This window comes from Lampetra fluviatilis, chromosome 56, assembly GCF_964198595.1.
Source record: "Lampetra fluviatilis chromosome 56, kcLamFluv1.1, whole genome shotgun sequence".
Classification (NCBI taxonomy): Eukaryota; Metazoa; Chordata; class Hyperoartia; order Petromyzontiformes; family Petromyzontidae; genus Lampetra; species Lampetra fluviatilis.
The window spans coordinates 3,556,593-3,572,456 of record NC_136330.1 but is presented as its reverse complement, the minus strand read 5'-3'; the positions used below and the strand labels follow the sequence as shown (position 1 = coordinate 3,572,456).

Genomic DNA, 15,864 nt, shown 5'->3' with positions numbered 1-15,864 from the left:
TTAAAGTTGCGCATTTTGATGTGACGTCACATTTCTCAAACTCCCCCCCCCCCCCACATTGTCACGAATGTCTGACCCCCCCCCCCCCCAGGTGCGTGACGTCATTTATGGACGGCCCCCAAAGCCGTTGCTATCACGAACGGTCCTCCGATGCAACAATCCACCTTGCACCTTCCCATATGTTAATTTGTATAAGAAAAATATATATTTAAAAAAAATAATCAATGACAACTTAAAAACAGAGAGAAAACCTCTCATCTGGCATAATTGCCCTCGAAATACAAAAACGCTGCAACGACGAAACGTGAAGACGCGTGACACATTGGCCGTGCAAAGTGGCTGCAGCCACGTGCCCTGATTTTCAGACAAGGCAATGAGACCCAAGCTGTGGCCCACGTCCCCGTGAGAGTTGAATACAGTATTTTCAAGCCACCGATAGCTTTGTTTTCAGACAGATGTAATTTAACAAGCCGTGGCCCGAGTTTCACATTGCAAACCACGTTGGCCTGAATTTCAAATATATTCAATGGGACCGAAGCTGTGGCCCACGTCCCCGTGGACTGTTGTTGACCAGTGCAAAGCCACGTGCCGTGATTTCTAAAGCTACGCTTTGTGAGACCGAAGCTGTGGCCCACGTCCCTCGTGAGAAGAATTGAGCGGTGCAAGCCACGTGCCACGATTTTCAAAGCCACCGCTTTGTGAAACCGAAGCTGTGGCCCACGTCCCTCGTGAGAATTACTGTACTGAGCGGTGCAAGCCAAACGTCGTGATTTTCAATTAACCCCCGCCGGCTTTTAACGAGAGACGAACCCCGAAGCCGTGGCCCACCTCCGCCTCTTCAGAATCCCTACACCGCACAGGCGGCCGTCGGAGTGCGTCGCTCGCTTCCCATTGGTCGAGCGGCGCGGGTAGCCCTCGCCCCAAGCGCTGTGGGAAATCAAAACGAACGCCGAAGCCCCGCCCTCTTCCGGTGACGTGTGTGGTCCGTGTCCGCCATATCCCCGTCTCTGTTGTAAACACAGCTCGTTCTGAGGCGGTCGTCTCTGCGTTCTTATTCTTTTTCTTGCCCCACCGCCTCTCTCCGTCGTTGATCGCGGTGGCTCCCCACCCACCCCACTCCTCACACCGACATCACGGCGACGAAGGATAACAGGCGACGAACGTCGACTGCCCAGGACTCGGCTCCCCCGTCATCCCATCTTGACGTGAGGGACACAAGTTTTTGTTGTGCGTTTCATCAACACACACACACATCGTGTTGCTGTCAGCGATCTTTCGAAGTGCACCTAGCCTGGCACGAACGCGGCGTTGGCGAATGGCGGCACGCGTGCTGGTGCTGGTTCCCGCTGTGTGGGCCCGGTGCAGATTCTGCGCGGCCGTCTGGAACGCTCTCGCGGTATTAGGAAGGCCAACGCGCACTTTTAAAGTCATCTCGGTTGAAAAGTCATTTTTTTTTTGAACTGCTTTTGTTGTGTTATACATTATTGGTTCTTTCGGTAAAGTCACGTAGATAGAAAAACTAATGTTTTACTTTCGTGACTGCAGGAATTCATGTCCTTGGTTCTTTCGGTAAAGTCGCGTAGATAGAAAAGAAAAAGAAAAAATAATAAAAATTAAAATGAAACATTATTGGTTCTTTCGGTGAAGTCACGTAGATAACAAAATAAAAAATTAATAAAATTAAAATAAAAAAGAATTAAATAAAATTGCAAGTACATTTTTTATAGAATTTTATTATTTTGTATAAAATAATAAAATCAATTTGAAATAACATTTTACTTTTTTTTATTAAAAATTTCTGTCCACGTGACTTTACCGAAAGTACCAAGAATGTGTTTAGTATGTTGACCCCCCCCCGCCGCCAAGCAACCTCGATTAGCACGGTTGGCTACGTACGGTGCGAAAGAAGTTCATACATTATCTTGCCAATCCACGCAGTCAGTTATAACCTATAACACCTGTGTTTGCCTGCCTTTGTCAGCGGGTCCTGCTTTGACACTTAACGCGATGGCCTCAAGGTGTACCTTGGCTGGCACAAGCGCTCAGGGAACGTGACACTCGCATTGTGGCGAATGGTGGCTTTTGTGTCTGTGTGTGTCATTCTCAGAATGTGAATCTCAAGGCTCTTTGTACCTTCCGCCGCTTGACTTTGGAATTCCTTCCAATCGTCTCACTTTCCCTCAATTCAATACAAAAAACCTGCTACCTCTTACGTATTATAACTTGGTTAGCGCTGTTTGTTTATCGCCAGTTCGGTGTTGTTGTGCTTGTGATTATATACTGTACTATACTACACTATGCGGTATTCAGAATCATGTTTTGCTGGCTGGCTTCCTGGCTGGCTGGCTGAATTCCTGGCTGGTTGGCTTCCTTTCTGGCTGGCTGGCTTCCTGGCTGGCTTCCTGGCTGACTTACTGGCTGGCTTCCTGGCTGACTTACTGGCTGGCTTCCTGGCTGGCTTCCTTTCTGGCTGGCTTCCTTTCTGGCTGGCTGGCTTCCTGGCTGGCTGGCTGGCTTCCTGGCTGGTTTCCTGGCTGGCTTCCTGGCTGACTGGCTTCCTCACGCACCCATCTCCGGCCGTGTATCCCACGCAAATGCGCGGGATCCGCTATCATACTCAGAAATCAGTTTAATACGTAAGGTTTCGCGACCAATATTATTCACAATAAATGTTTTTTGGTTAGATCGCTTAAGTATAAATGTGTCGTAACCCTCCACAACCCGACACAACCAGTAAGGTTTGTCACGTAAACGATGCACCAATTAGTTACTACAGCTGAAGTAGTAACTCGTATTGTAAATGTTATGGATTTACTCTCCAACACACCGGTGGGCTTAAGTAGTAACTAATTGGCACGTTGTATACGTGACAAACCTTACCGGTTGTGGAGGGTTACGACACATTTATACTTTGGCCATCTAACCCTAAAACCTTTATTATGAATACTCAGAAATATTTATACTGGAGGAGGAATCCGATGAGCTGTAAAGCTCTTTTTCCATAGATGTCCAGCCAGGGCCGGTCAGAATATTAACAACAACAACAACAAACAATACAAAAATACGATGGGAGTGAAAAGTATAGGAAAGGTAAACAAATCACTTTAAAAAATATAGACAAATAAACACAACTTTTTTGTATCTTTCTAGTTTAAGCCCACCGAGTCATTAGCTTATTTTTCAGAAGCGACTTTGCCACAAAATGATAGCTCAACTAAGCAGCGTATCGTGTGGAAATTAACAGCAGCAAAATAATCTAAATAATTTATACTATATACAGTACAATGCTATATTAGACAAAAGTTTGGCTGGCTGGCTGGCTGGTTGACTGGACAGACGGTCACGTCCAAAGGACGTGCGGGCTGCCGTGTGACATGGTATTCAACTACGTCTCTTATCTTGAAGATGATGACCCTGTGCGCATCTTATTGATTAAAAACGTCCCAAAAGTTTTGACCTGCCGCTTTTGTTGTGGAGCTCTGGGGACATCACTGCGGTTTTACTTCCGCGTGGTTTAATGCGTTGATCGCATACAGCCTCTTTTGAAAAATCCACACCGTGCCGGTCGCGGCACGATATTTTAACCGTACTTCACCACGCAGTTCGGTGCGGGTTGGGAATGATGGGGGGCATTAATGTCGGAGTGGAGTACAACATCAGCGGTTTTGCTGCACTGCCGTCATGTCCACAATGTGTTCCTCTGGCAGCCTATCAGAATCCGAATATGTATTGATACTGTAGGAATCCAATGAGCTATGAAGCTCTATTTTTTACAGATGGCCAGTTGTACAAGGTGGTCACCCACCCACTTTCCAGGCTCTCACTGCTGTTTAGTTTCCAAGATTTGATAAGATCGGTACCATTCCAGGTGATTTGGGCAATATAGGCTGACTTACTTTGTTAATTTTCACTTCTAAAGCGGTTGTTGATACTCGGTTTCAGCTGATTGGAAACTGTCACCGTCAAAGCAGAACTGTGTACATGCAAACTTCCTATTCCACGGTGTTTTCCCAGTACGTCATACAGTAACGTAGGGTTTGTCGGCTAGCAATCGGACTCTATCCCTCTTTCATCTATGAATTACCGTTATCATTATGATGGCAGTTATGGGACACTAAATTTGAGTATCAAATTGCTTTGCTATTTGTGACTTTCTCTTTGAAAAACTGGCCGATTTGATCAAAAGTGTTCCTAAAAACTTGGACGCAACAGAGAGCCACAAAGGACAATTAGCAAACAGGCTACACATGGGTTTCTGTTTGCTTGCGTACTGCTATTACAAAGACGAATCCATGTTGGAAATTATTCACATAAACCATGCATATTCATAATTGTTCTTCCTCATTTAATTGTCCTGTGCATCGACTCAATTTCCTGTTTGATGTTCTACCCGCGCTCTGACTAGATTGCCGGAATTACCGTCAAGATAAATAACTTTGACCGTGGCGATGATGAATTTTCATTTGCCCTAATTCTGCGTGGTCCTGTGCATCGACTCAATTTCCTGTTTGATGTTCTGCCTGCGCTCTGACTAGATTGCCGGAATTACCTTCAAGATAAATAACTTTGACCGTGGCGATGATGAATTTTCATTTGCCCTAATTCTGCGTGGCACCATCGCTGAACATCGCAGTGCGCGTCTCGTGAATGTGCGGGAAGTGGCCGCGTGTCTTATGTACTCCTGTTCTATTGACAGAAAGAGTAAAACCTATTCTTATTTTTTCATACTTTGATACTGCCAAAAAGGTCCAATTTTGTAGCTGCTCACTCCGAGCTATAAATGCTCTGAGAGTGCCATTGTCTTTGTGCTAATCGCCTTTTGGTGTTCTCTGGTCTGACACTGGTGAGACTAGGCCCTAAAGAAGGCTGTCTCTGATGTAGGTCAATCAGTTTCCAAGACATTGCGTCATATTATCAGAGCCACGTGTTTGTTTATATGTTCACCACAAGCACTGCATGTGGTTAATGCAGACTTGATTCCTTGCAAAAGGTTTCTCTATGATATTTGAACATCTTAACAACCTGTTTTATTTCCAGAAAGGGTAAAACCTATTATTTTTTCATCCTTTGTGTTGTATTCTTGGGTCTTTCGGTAAAGTCACGTTGATAGGTTCAAAGAAAAAAGAACAAAAAACTACGACGTTTCGATCGCAACACAAGCGGTCGTCTTCATTAACCATTCACATCGTGGCCAACACTCACTTTCACTCTACTTACTTCATGTTTTTTTTTCTTCTAAACTATTCATTGTACACATGCGTGTCGAGCCCTTTGGTCAAATCGCTGCTGGATGAGGGCCTCTTTACACTGTGCAGGTGATGGGGGTTATTTGACCATGCTTCCCAAGCTGCTCAGCGCGGGTTTGGTGAAGGTGGGTTCGGTATACACGGAAGCATAGAAGTACATTACGACGGTGGATTTTGCTGGATTGTTTTTTCTGCTGACAACGTAAGCCCCACAGCAGCCTACAAGACCTGTTTTATGCCATGGTGGTCATCCGTCTGAGGACTCTTTTGTATCGGCTTAAGGGCCACTGAGATTTGTCTCATTCCAGGTGATCTCTACGTAGACTTTATTCATGGGAATGTAGTTTTTAAAATTCCGTTGCAGTTGAGCGTGAATGCGGCAAGCTCCTACACAAATGGACAATCAACGATAGGCCCCAAAGTGTGATTGCGGTCACCGAATCTCAAGATTGCACCGCGTGGTAACACCACTACGCACTTTGATCATTCCCCCGAAGCCGTTTGCTGGCTTGTTTGCCAGCTTTGACACACACTTTTTTTTTTAAGCGGTGTGCTTTCGCTAAGTTGTCCCCACCTGAAGAAGGATGCTTGTGTTGCGCCCGAAACGTCGTGATTTAATTTATTTAAAATTTTAACCTACGTGACTTTACCGAAAAAAACAAAGGGTACACACGCACACATTGTATGTTTGTCACTGCTATAATGTGATGCACAAACGGCTCACCGGATCTTTAGTCTCATGGTGAAATCTCCGCATGAACATACATTGTTGACAAGAACAAAATTAACAACAGGGATTGCAGTTAATCCTTATTTAGCTATCATTGCCAGTGTGGAATTTCAAAGAGGCGTTATACGTGATCTGTATCAGTGCTGAACGCTCTTCAAAAATGCGTGCGATGAAGAAAGCCATTGTCCAAAATATATAACCCCCTTATAAAGAAATGTTGCCTTTCAGGCCACTGTTATTGTACGTACGCATGTTGAACCTCTTCTTAAGAGCGCACCGCATGTCATCTACCGTGCTAATCGGTTGCGGTGAGTTCTTTTTTTGTTGAGAGGTGACTGGGCAGTGTGGGGGTTATTCGTAAAATCCATGTCAAGTAACTGAGGCTGCCATCTTAATACCAGGGGGTTTAAACCCTGGTGGCCTCCAGAAATGTTGGGTGTGCTTTTAATTTATCGTCGCGTGGCTCCGGAGGAGAAATACGGTTCCACCTGAAGACGGAAGCTTGTGTTGCCTCCAAAACGTCGTGATTTTTTTTTACTTTCATTAATTTTTTACCTACGTGACTTTACCGAAAAAAACTAACAATATGAGAAATACGACTTGTGCGACTCTCTGGGTGATTGACAGACTAAGCAAGCGGGGTGGTCGGGGAGGGGGGGGCACTGCGTAGTGTTAGGCGAGAGGGGATAGTTGGCGTGCCCCGTTGAAGCATCCGTGTGGGTTGTAAGCGTCTAGAGTCAGTCATTGACATTGTGGTCTAAATCTTGACTTAAAGCTTTCGTGACTGCAGGAATTCATGCTCTTTGAGTCTTCCGGTAAATTCTAGATTTGAAGCTTTCGTGACTGCAAGGATTCATACTCTTAGTTCTTTCGGTAAAGTCACGTGGGTAAAAAATTAAATAAAAATTAATAAAAAAATATAAAAACAATAAAATCACGACGTTTCGGAGGCAACACAAGCTTCCGTCTTTAGGTGAAACTGTCAAAGACGCAAAGAGTATATATTGTGGTCTCTTGATAGAAGGGATTCATTCTCAAGCAGCTTGTGTTTTGGTGTGTGAACATTTTAACACGTTTTATTTCCAGATAGAGTAAAACCTATTTTTATTTTTTCATACTTTGATATTGGTGAAAGGTCCCATTTTGCAGCTGCTCATCCCCAAGCTATGAATGCTCTGAGAGTGCATTGTCTTTGCACTCCATTGGAACCTCCTTTGCCAGTAGCAAAATATGATAATAGTTTTTTTACCCTTTTATCTGGCAACAAAACTGGCACCTTTTTTTACAAGGAGTCATGTTTGCATTGACCACAATACCTGCAAACAAAAACACAACTCTGATAATGTATGCACTGTCCTTGAAATTGATTGGTCCACACCCGAGACAGCTTTTCTTAGAGCCCAGTCTCACATGGTGTTGGACCAGATGACGCCAAAAGGCGCACAACTCAAAGACAATGCACCATCAGAGTATGAGAGCTCGGGGTAAGCATTTACACCATTGGAACCTCCTTAGCCAAGTAGCAACATATGATAATTGGTTTTTTTGGCAACAAAACTGAGTTTTAAACAGATAAAAGGGTAAAAAACCAATTGTCTTTGCACCAGAGGTCGCAAACGGGTTTTGATTCCTTACCCGTACCCGGCCGCACCAGGGTCGCAAACGGGTACCCGTACCCGATACCTGGCCGGGTACGGGTAGCCGGGTATCGGGTAGGGTACGGGTATCGGGTACCCGGTTGCGACCTCTGCTTTGCACTGTTTGCCTTTTGGCGTTCTCTGGTCTGACACTGGTGAGACTGGGCCCTCGAGAAGGCTGCTGTGTCTTGTTTCAAAGACAATGCCCTTTATTATCAGAGCCACGTGTTTGTTTGCATGTTCATCACAAGCGCTGTGTGTGTGTTTAATGCAGCTTGATTCTTTGCAAAACTTTTATATTTGGTGTTTGAACATCTTGACACAACTGCTGTATTATTGCCAGAAAGGGTAAAACCGATTCTTATTTTTTCAGCCGTGTGTTTGTTTGCTTGCTTTCACGACTCCAAATTGTTGTAGAAAAATGTATACAAGTGCGGATATGTACTGCATATATTTGCGTACAGGTGCAGCCTTAAATTTCGATTTAAAGCTTTCGTGACTGCAGGGATTCATCTTCTTGGTTCTTTTGGTAAAGTCATGTAGAAGGGAAATAATAAAGTAATAAAAATGAAACAATAAAATAATTCGTCCTCAGGTGAGGACGGCTGCTTGCGTTGTGGCCGAAACGTCGTGAGAATTATTTTATTATGTTTTATTTTTATTATTTATTTCCCTTCTACGTGACTTTACCGAAAGAACCAAGAAGAGGTGTGCAGTCTTTTGTCAATCCACTGCTGGATGAGGGCCTCCCGTCACCGTGCGGGTCAATGGAGGTTACTCGGTCGACTTGGCCTCAAATGAGTTCCATGGTGCGATGTGTACAACATCCCTAGTTGTCTCGCTAGTGGATACACATGTGTACATGTATCCACTAGCGAGACAAAGGTAGCCTGGCGTGGTGCTGGTCACCCACCCCATCGTGTGCCGTACCGGCCTTCATGAGGTGCTCGCTAATAGGACTTGCCCCAAAAGTCTGGTAAGGCTACGCGGCAAATCTGAATAATAATAGTTTTAATGTATAAAGCACCCTTAAACAATCGTTTTTAGAGTTCTATGCATGGAAAGGTGGAACATTGTTTACAGCAACCAAAGGAAGACGAAGCTAGAAAGGCATTTGAACACAACTCGGGAGAGAAATCCATTTTAAACGGATACCTTTTTGTGTCGAGATTTGAAGATTTGTGTCTCGGAAGTGCCCTGGCCGCAAAAGGGGGGGCATGCAGTTCCAGAGTTTAGGGGCGGCCATTGCGAATGCGCCGTCACCACCACGCAAGTGTGAAGCCGAGAGACCGTTGTTGACAGTGAGCAATGCGCGATCTGAGGATCTTGATGATCTTGATGGATTATATGGCTGAAGGAGGTCATGAACGTAGCAGAGGAGCAAGCCCATTTAAGGCAGTGGTTCTTAAACCTTTACTGCAGCCTGGTTCTCAGAAAGGGCATCTCGTACCCCCAAGGGGTGCGTGCACCCCAAGTTAAGAACCACCGATTCAAGGCCTTGAATACCACCGGCAAGAAAATCTTTAAATATTTGTCCATATTTCACCACGCTCGTCAGCGCGGGCTGGGTGAAGGTGGGCAGCCGTTGCCATGAGAGTATAGAAGGACTTCACAGTAGTAAATCGGTGGATTTTGCTGCACTGTCTCTCTTAGCTGCCCGCCGCATATCTCCGCAGATTTTAACATCGTCTGCATGGTGGTTGCACGTCCAAGCACTATCCAGGCTCAACCCAACTTGGCTTCAGAGATCTGGCGAGAGATCTGGCGAGCGTTTTTTTGCACGATGTTTTCTGCATCATCGTCTGTAAACACATATACCTTACGCGGTACAGTACAGCGCGTGTACAATAACGCAAAAACCCTGCACGCTGCCAAATTACGTGTCGTAACGACGGCATGTAAAACAGATGGGTTTCCGCAGTTTTCGATTCCGTGTGTGTGCTCTGGCAAAACCGGCACGCGTCTGTATGTCAATGGAAGGCATTCATAACCATAATTACACCACCGTCACCACCACCACCACAGTGGGACCGAGACCATATTTTCATTCTCACAATCCCAACGTGCAGTCTTGTGAAGATTTGATAATGTTGATATTAAAATTACTAAGCACTCTCTGCAATATCTATATTGTCTTGAAAATAAATGTTGGGAAGGTTAGCGGGGTGGAATTTTGTCCCCAATTTGTTTTATTGCGATTGTGCAATCGGAATAAAATTATTTTGGCACGGTTGACTACGTACGGAGCGAAAGAAGTTTAACGCACGAGCATTACAAAATTAGCCGTGCTAAGCGTGCAACCAAATTAAATCTAATGGTGTGTGTGGTCGTTGGTGACCATGCTGAGGCCATCAACTCGTTCACACTGTAGGATCTTAGTTTAAGTCACCGGGCGTTGGATTGCCTTGGATTGAAACACAGAATCTCAGCGGTGTCGGCTCAGCCGCCCTCGTAATTGTCTTTTTTTTCTTCTTCTTCTCCCCGTGTAATTGGACTTTCCGATTGTGAGTGCAGTTCATTTTTTTGCGTTTGACGTTGTTTGCGGTTGTCGGACCGCTTTGCGTGGCGCGTGTGTGCGCGGTTGCAAAACGTTGAGCCGAGTTCAACTTGCAGTGCAGCGTTGCCTCGTTTGTTCGCGTAGAGGGACACGTTGCGGAGATGCTCCTGAATAGAACATTTTGCGGACAATGATATTGGCCGACGGAAATCTTTTTTTAATGAATTGCCACAAATAAATATATAAATAAGCTATTAAATACATGCACGTTATCATAATAGCGCATCAATTTATCTCATCACATTCTCTCTCATCACTGTATCTAACACATTCCTGCGGAGGGAGCTGGTAGGAACGTTGGGTTGCTCGGTCAATGGCCAGGGTCAACGGCGGCGTGGTGTATTCCGCAAATATGCTCGACTGTGAGGGCGGGCACAAGCCGGCGTGAGTAGGTTAAAAGTTGAGTTTTATAAGGGCACCACGGGGTGACCAGCCCCTCCTCACCCAGCCCCACCCCTCCCACCCCCTACCCAGCCCCTCCCCACTCCCCCCACCCAGCCCCACCCAGCCCCTCCCCACTCTCCCCTCCCCACCCAGCCCCACCCTCCCCACCCAGCCCCTCCCCACCCAGCCCCTCCCTTCCTACCCAGCCCTTCCCTGCACGACGGACACAATAATCCCCTGTGGGCTGGTGTAACCAGGAGGTTCCTACCAGAAAACAAGAAAAGGTTATGATAAAATATAATAGGTGTTTACCCTTTCTGGCAATAAAACAGGAGGTATAAAGATGTTCAAACACAAAATAGATTTTTTTTTCAAGGAATCAAGTCTGCACTAATCACACACAGTACTTTGTGAACATGCAAACAATCACGTGGCTCTGATAATGTATGACGCGTTGTCTTTGATACTGATTGGCCTACACCAGAGACAGCAGCCTTCTATAGGGCCTCGTCTCACCGCCAGTGTCTCACCACCAGTGTCTCACCACCAGTGTCAGACCAGAGAACAACGACAATGGGCGAACAGTACAAGCGCAATGCACCGTCAGAGCATTTAAAGGTTAGATTTGAAGTAAAGTCACGTAGGTAAAAAATAAAATAGAAATAAATTAAATCACGACGTTTCAGAGGCAACACAAGCTTCCGGCTTCAGTACAGTAATTTTGCTGTGACGGTGCCACCTTAAGACGGAAGCTTGTGTTGCCTCCGAAACGTCGTGATTTAATTTATTTTTATTTTATTTTTTACTTACGTGACTTTACAGAAAAAAAAAACAAAGTGTATGGACCCTTGCAGTCACGAAAACTTCAAATCTAGAATTCGATTTGAAGTGTTCTCTCAAGTGCACACACATTCATTCCGTACAACACATGTAGAATTGATTTGCGTGTTTCTATGCACATTATATGTGCCAGTGCAATACACAAATATAGCGTATTCCTCGTGCATTTTAAATGGGCAAACGCACATCTCAGTACGAAGATACCGTACAGTGCATGTGCGAACTCCGTGCGTTTTCGTATACCGCGGACCGGATCTCTGTAATTAAATTAAACGTTCGCTCCTGCGGGCCGGGGGTGTGTGGGCAGATTTACAAGCGGCTCGCGTGTGGAGCGATGGGATTATTTGGGAGAATGATCGTTGGCAATAAACCAGGTTACACTCCAAGAGTCACAACCTTGTTTTTACCATTACCGTACTCAAAATTATTTTGAATAGAATCGGAATATTTATCTGTACAGGAGAAATCCGATGAGCTTTAAAGATGATAATTGGTTTTTTACCCTTTTTTCTGGCAACAAAACTGACACCTTTTTTACAAGGAGTCATGTTTGCATAGACCACAATACCTGCAGTCGTAATGCAAACCAAAAACATAACTCTGATAATGCATGCACTGTCCTTGAAGTTGATTGGTCCACACCCGAGACAGCTTTCCTTAGAGCCTAGTCTCACATGGGTTGGACCAGATGTCGCCAAAAGGCGCACAACTCAAAGACAATGCACCATCAGAGTATGAGAGCTCGGGGTAAACATTTACACCATTGGTACCTCGTTTGCCAGTAAAAAATATGATAAGTGGTTTTTTTACCCTTTGATCTGGCAACAAAAACTGATGGAAATTCCACATTGCTATAACGGGCCAAGACGTTATCTATAGCACAACCGCAAAGCGGTACTAATTTTAACGACCACAGAGGGATGATGGGCTGAGTAAACCCCCAACCAGGATGTGAACTGAGACGGCGAAGGAAATTCCACGTTCATATAACGGGCCGTGAAGCAATGCATAGCACAACTACAAAGCAGTTCTCAATTTATCGACCACAGAGGGATGATGGGCTGAGTAAATCCCCCAAACAGGATGTGAACTCGATAGACTTCTGATTGCGGGCCGCTTGCTCCACCGCTGAGTGAGCCGGCCGGCGACTCAAGTGAATATCGTCATACAGCAACAAGGTGTCGTAGACTGATATTAAATGCAAGGTATCGTATCTTCCTCAGTACGTAATAATATCTACCGTACTTCATATTTATTTTTCTCAATTTTCCTGAAATATTTTTTCAGCCCGGCAAAATATTTATGAAGTCGAGAACTCAACAATTAATGGCTGTAATTAAATAGCTATGGCCCATTAAATTAGTGACGTTCCTTGAATGTTTTTCAGAGAAAAGCCATTGCATGGCAATCGTAAGCCGTCATACTTTTCACAGCTCATTACATTGTTTATCGAACGAGTCGATTGAATCGTGGTTGATTGAATTCGGAAATTATTCAACGTTATTTCACTGACCGCATCTGGATTACTATAGGCGTGACCGATTGTAATGCTTCCAAAAAAACTTATGGCAGGCTCATGCCGAGTGAACTGTGCAGTTGGTGACATTTTACGTTAAAATTATTCCTACAGCAGAGCACGAAAACCAGACGACAAGTTGCAAAATTCACTTGCGCGTCACGGGAAACGATGTCGCGACAATGCATATCGCCGTCACGCTGCGGAGAAATGACACCATCGTTAAACCGCGCTGTGCGGCCGACTCGGCCAACGGACGGCGTTGTGACCCTTGACACACCGTAGCGCGCTCTTCGTAACGCGCTCAGTTTGGGAGCGCGTTAGTATTGGGCAAACGAACGCACGGACATTTACTGAGATGCTTCAGCTGCCCTTGTGCGCTGAGCAGAGGTCGCAAACGGGTTTTGATTCTCTACCCGTACCCGTACCAGGGTTGCAAATGGGTACTTGTACCCAGCCGGGTACGGGTACCCGTTCCCTACCCTACCCTACCCGAAATGAGTGACAAATGGTTACTCACCAGTGACTCACGGCCTACCCGTACCCGTACCCGGCCACACCAGGGTCGCAAACAGGTACCCGTACCCGGCTGGGTACGGGTATCCGGGTATCGGGTAGGGTACGGGTATCGGGTACCAGGTTGCGACCTCTGGCGCTGAGTGGCCAAACGAATGTGGACCGTTGCGATGGAACACAATTCTCGAGGGCGATTCGTTCACTGGGTCTTTAATGTGCCGCTTTATCGTAGGGGGGAGGGGGGGGTGGTTTGTTGTTGCGCTAATTCCCCTTCTTGAAAAGCCCCCAGGGATCGAACCGCCGCTGTCAAACGGGACGGCGAATGACGCTGGCTCGGTGGCAAGTGGCGCGGCGATCGGCAGGCCTATCCACTTGACTCGCGCGCGGTCCCCTTGTGCCCGATTGACATTGAGGTTGGGTTGGGATTAAAAGCCAAAATAATCCGGCTCCGATGTCGCCGCGCGCGTGAGGCGGCGGTCCCCCGTCCGAGGTAGAAGGCCCAACGAAGCGCAGTCGGCCCCGATTCAGCGGGCACGTGTTCACCTACGGACACTCGAGGGCCGACGGATATATATCGAACCTGTCCCGCTGATTGCGTAGATCAACGAGGATTTTAAATCGTGCGCGTGCGTGGGATGTGCGACCTCCCCCCCCCCACTGACCCCGACCGTGTGTGGGCAAAAATAGCGACTTCAAATGATCTCAGGAGTCATCTTCTTGGTTCTTTCGGTAAAGTCACGCTGTCGCCTCGACAGACCTGGTTTTTACCTGAGGACGGCTGCTTGCGTTGTGGCCGAAACGTCGTGAGAATTATTTTATTATGTTTTATTTTTATTATTTTATTACTTCCCTTCTACGTGGTGACTTTACCGAAAGAACCAAGAAGATGAATCCCTGCAGTCACGAAAGCTTTAAATCGAAAAAGATCTCAGGAGTCGTTTTGTGAACCCTCTCTGACGACGCCTGCTGCACTGCTCTGTGACTTGAAGCCGATGGTGCAACTGGAACAAAGATTTGGGGGGTGGGGGGGAGGTAGACCACACAGTTGGTTCTAGATTTGAAGCTTTCGTGACTGCAAGGATTCATACTCTTAGGTTTTTCGGTAAAGTCACGTAAATTTAGCTGTGACGGTCCCACACACATAATCACAACTATGCCTGTTATATATATGGAAATGTTGGTAACTTTGGAGCGGAAAAGGATGGCGAGGTGGTTAACATCTCAGCCCCACGGTGGCGATATGAAGAGCTACGCTTGGGGCTCGTAGCAGCCGTGCCGGAGCAACTGTCCCACTGCCGCCGAGAAGCCACACGGTTGGCGAACGTGGCAGCCCCCGATGTATCAAACACGTTCCTTCGGAGTGGGCAGGTAGGAACTTGGTTGGACAGCGCATTCGTGCGATCCGTGTCACGCGGCGCAAGCTGCGTGGTGCTGAGCCCGCCCGAAGCGCTGCTATGAAATACAAATCGAGGGCGTGGCTATGCACGACAGACAGACAAATAATCCCTGGTGGGCAGTGTGGAGCCTGTTGTTCCTACCTGTAATAATCCCTGGTGGGCAGTGTGGAACCTGTTGTTCCTACCTGTAATAATCCCTGGTGGGCAGTGTGGAGCCTGTTGTTCCTACCTGTAATAATCCCTGGTGGGCAGTGTGGAACCTGTTGTTCCTACCTGTAATAATCCCTGGTGGGCAGTGTGGAACCTGTTGTTCCTACGTGTAAGATTGTTGAGCACGGTTCTCAAGTCGAGCGAGATGTTGATGCTCTCTCGGCCTTTGTCGAGGTGATTGCACGAGAATGCTGGCCAGGTGCATACCTGTCATCCCATACGGTTTACCCGTAGTCTTGTATGGGAATGGAGTAAAACGTTTTTTTTGTTTATTTGCGGTTCTCCCTTGTGATGGGACTTTGTAGGATGAACGTTGAATATTTATAAGGAGGCGCGGGGTGACCAGTAAGGTCTGAATTGGTCTGTAATAAGGTAGGCACTGAAAAGGGTTTGACAGGTGGCACAGAGGTCAAAGCTCTGAGCTTGGCACCGCTGAGATCCCCGTGTGTTGGAATCCGTGATTAATCAAGCGAGGTGAGTCGATGGTTTCAGCCTGGTCACCAAAAAAAAACTGCGTCAAAGAAACAAAAAGAACCTGCTTAACATTAAGCTTGCTTCAATATACATTTCCCAGGTCACTCTTGCAAATTAAATTCATCCTCTTGTCTCGAGTTCTCATCTCGTTAAGCAAAATACACTCGACGTGACCTGCTTCACCACCGGATTTTTTGTAAATTTCCAGATGTGAGATTTAAACCATCAATGGGTTTGATTTTCCCCGCGACGAACACTGCCTGCAGGGTAGGGCACGTAAAGATGTTTTCCGCTGGTTTTTGTATGAGAAGATGCTTATTTGACGTGTCTTGAGAAGCGGTGTTCCTGTGACGTCAC

At 46.2% G+C, this 15,864-nt stretch overlaps 1 protein-coding gene across 2 annotated transcripts in view; it reads left to right on the top strand.

Moving 5' to 3' along the window:
* Nucleotides 1-980: 980 nt before the first annotated feature.
* The window catches only part of LOC144950087 (E3 ubiquitin-protein ligase RNF13-like), a 93,980-nt gene continuing 79,096 nt past the window's right edge, over nt 981-15,864 (top strand). For both annotated transcript variants that reach the window (XM_078880107.1, XM_078880108.1), the window contains exon 1: nt 981-1,205. The gene's annotated coding sequence lies outside the window, so the exon portion shown is untranslated. The remainder of the gene's footprint in view (nt 1,206-15,864) is intronic.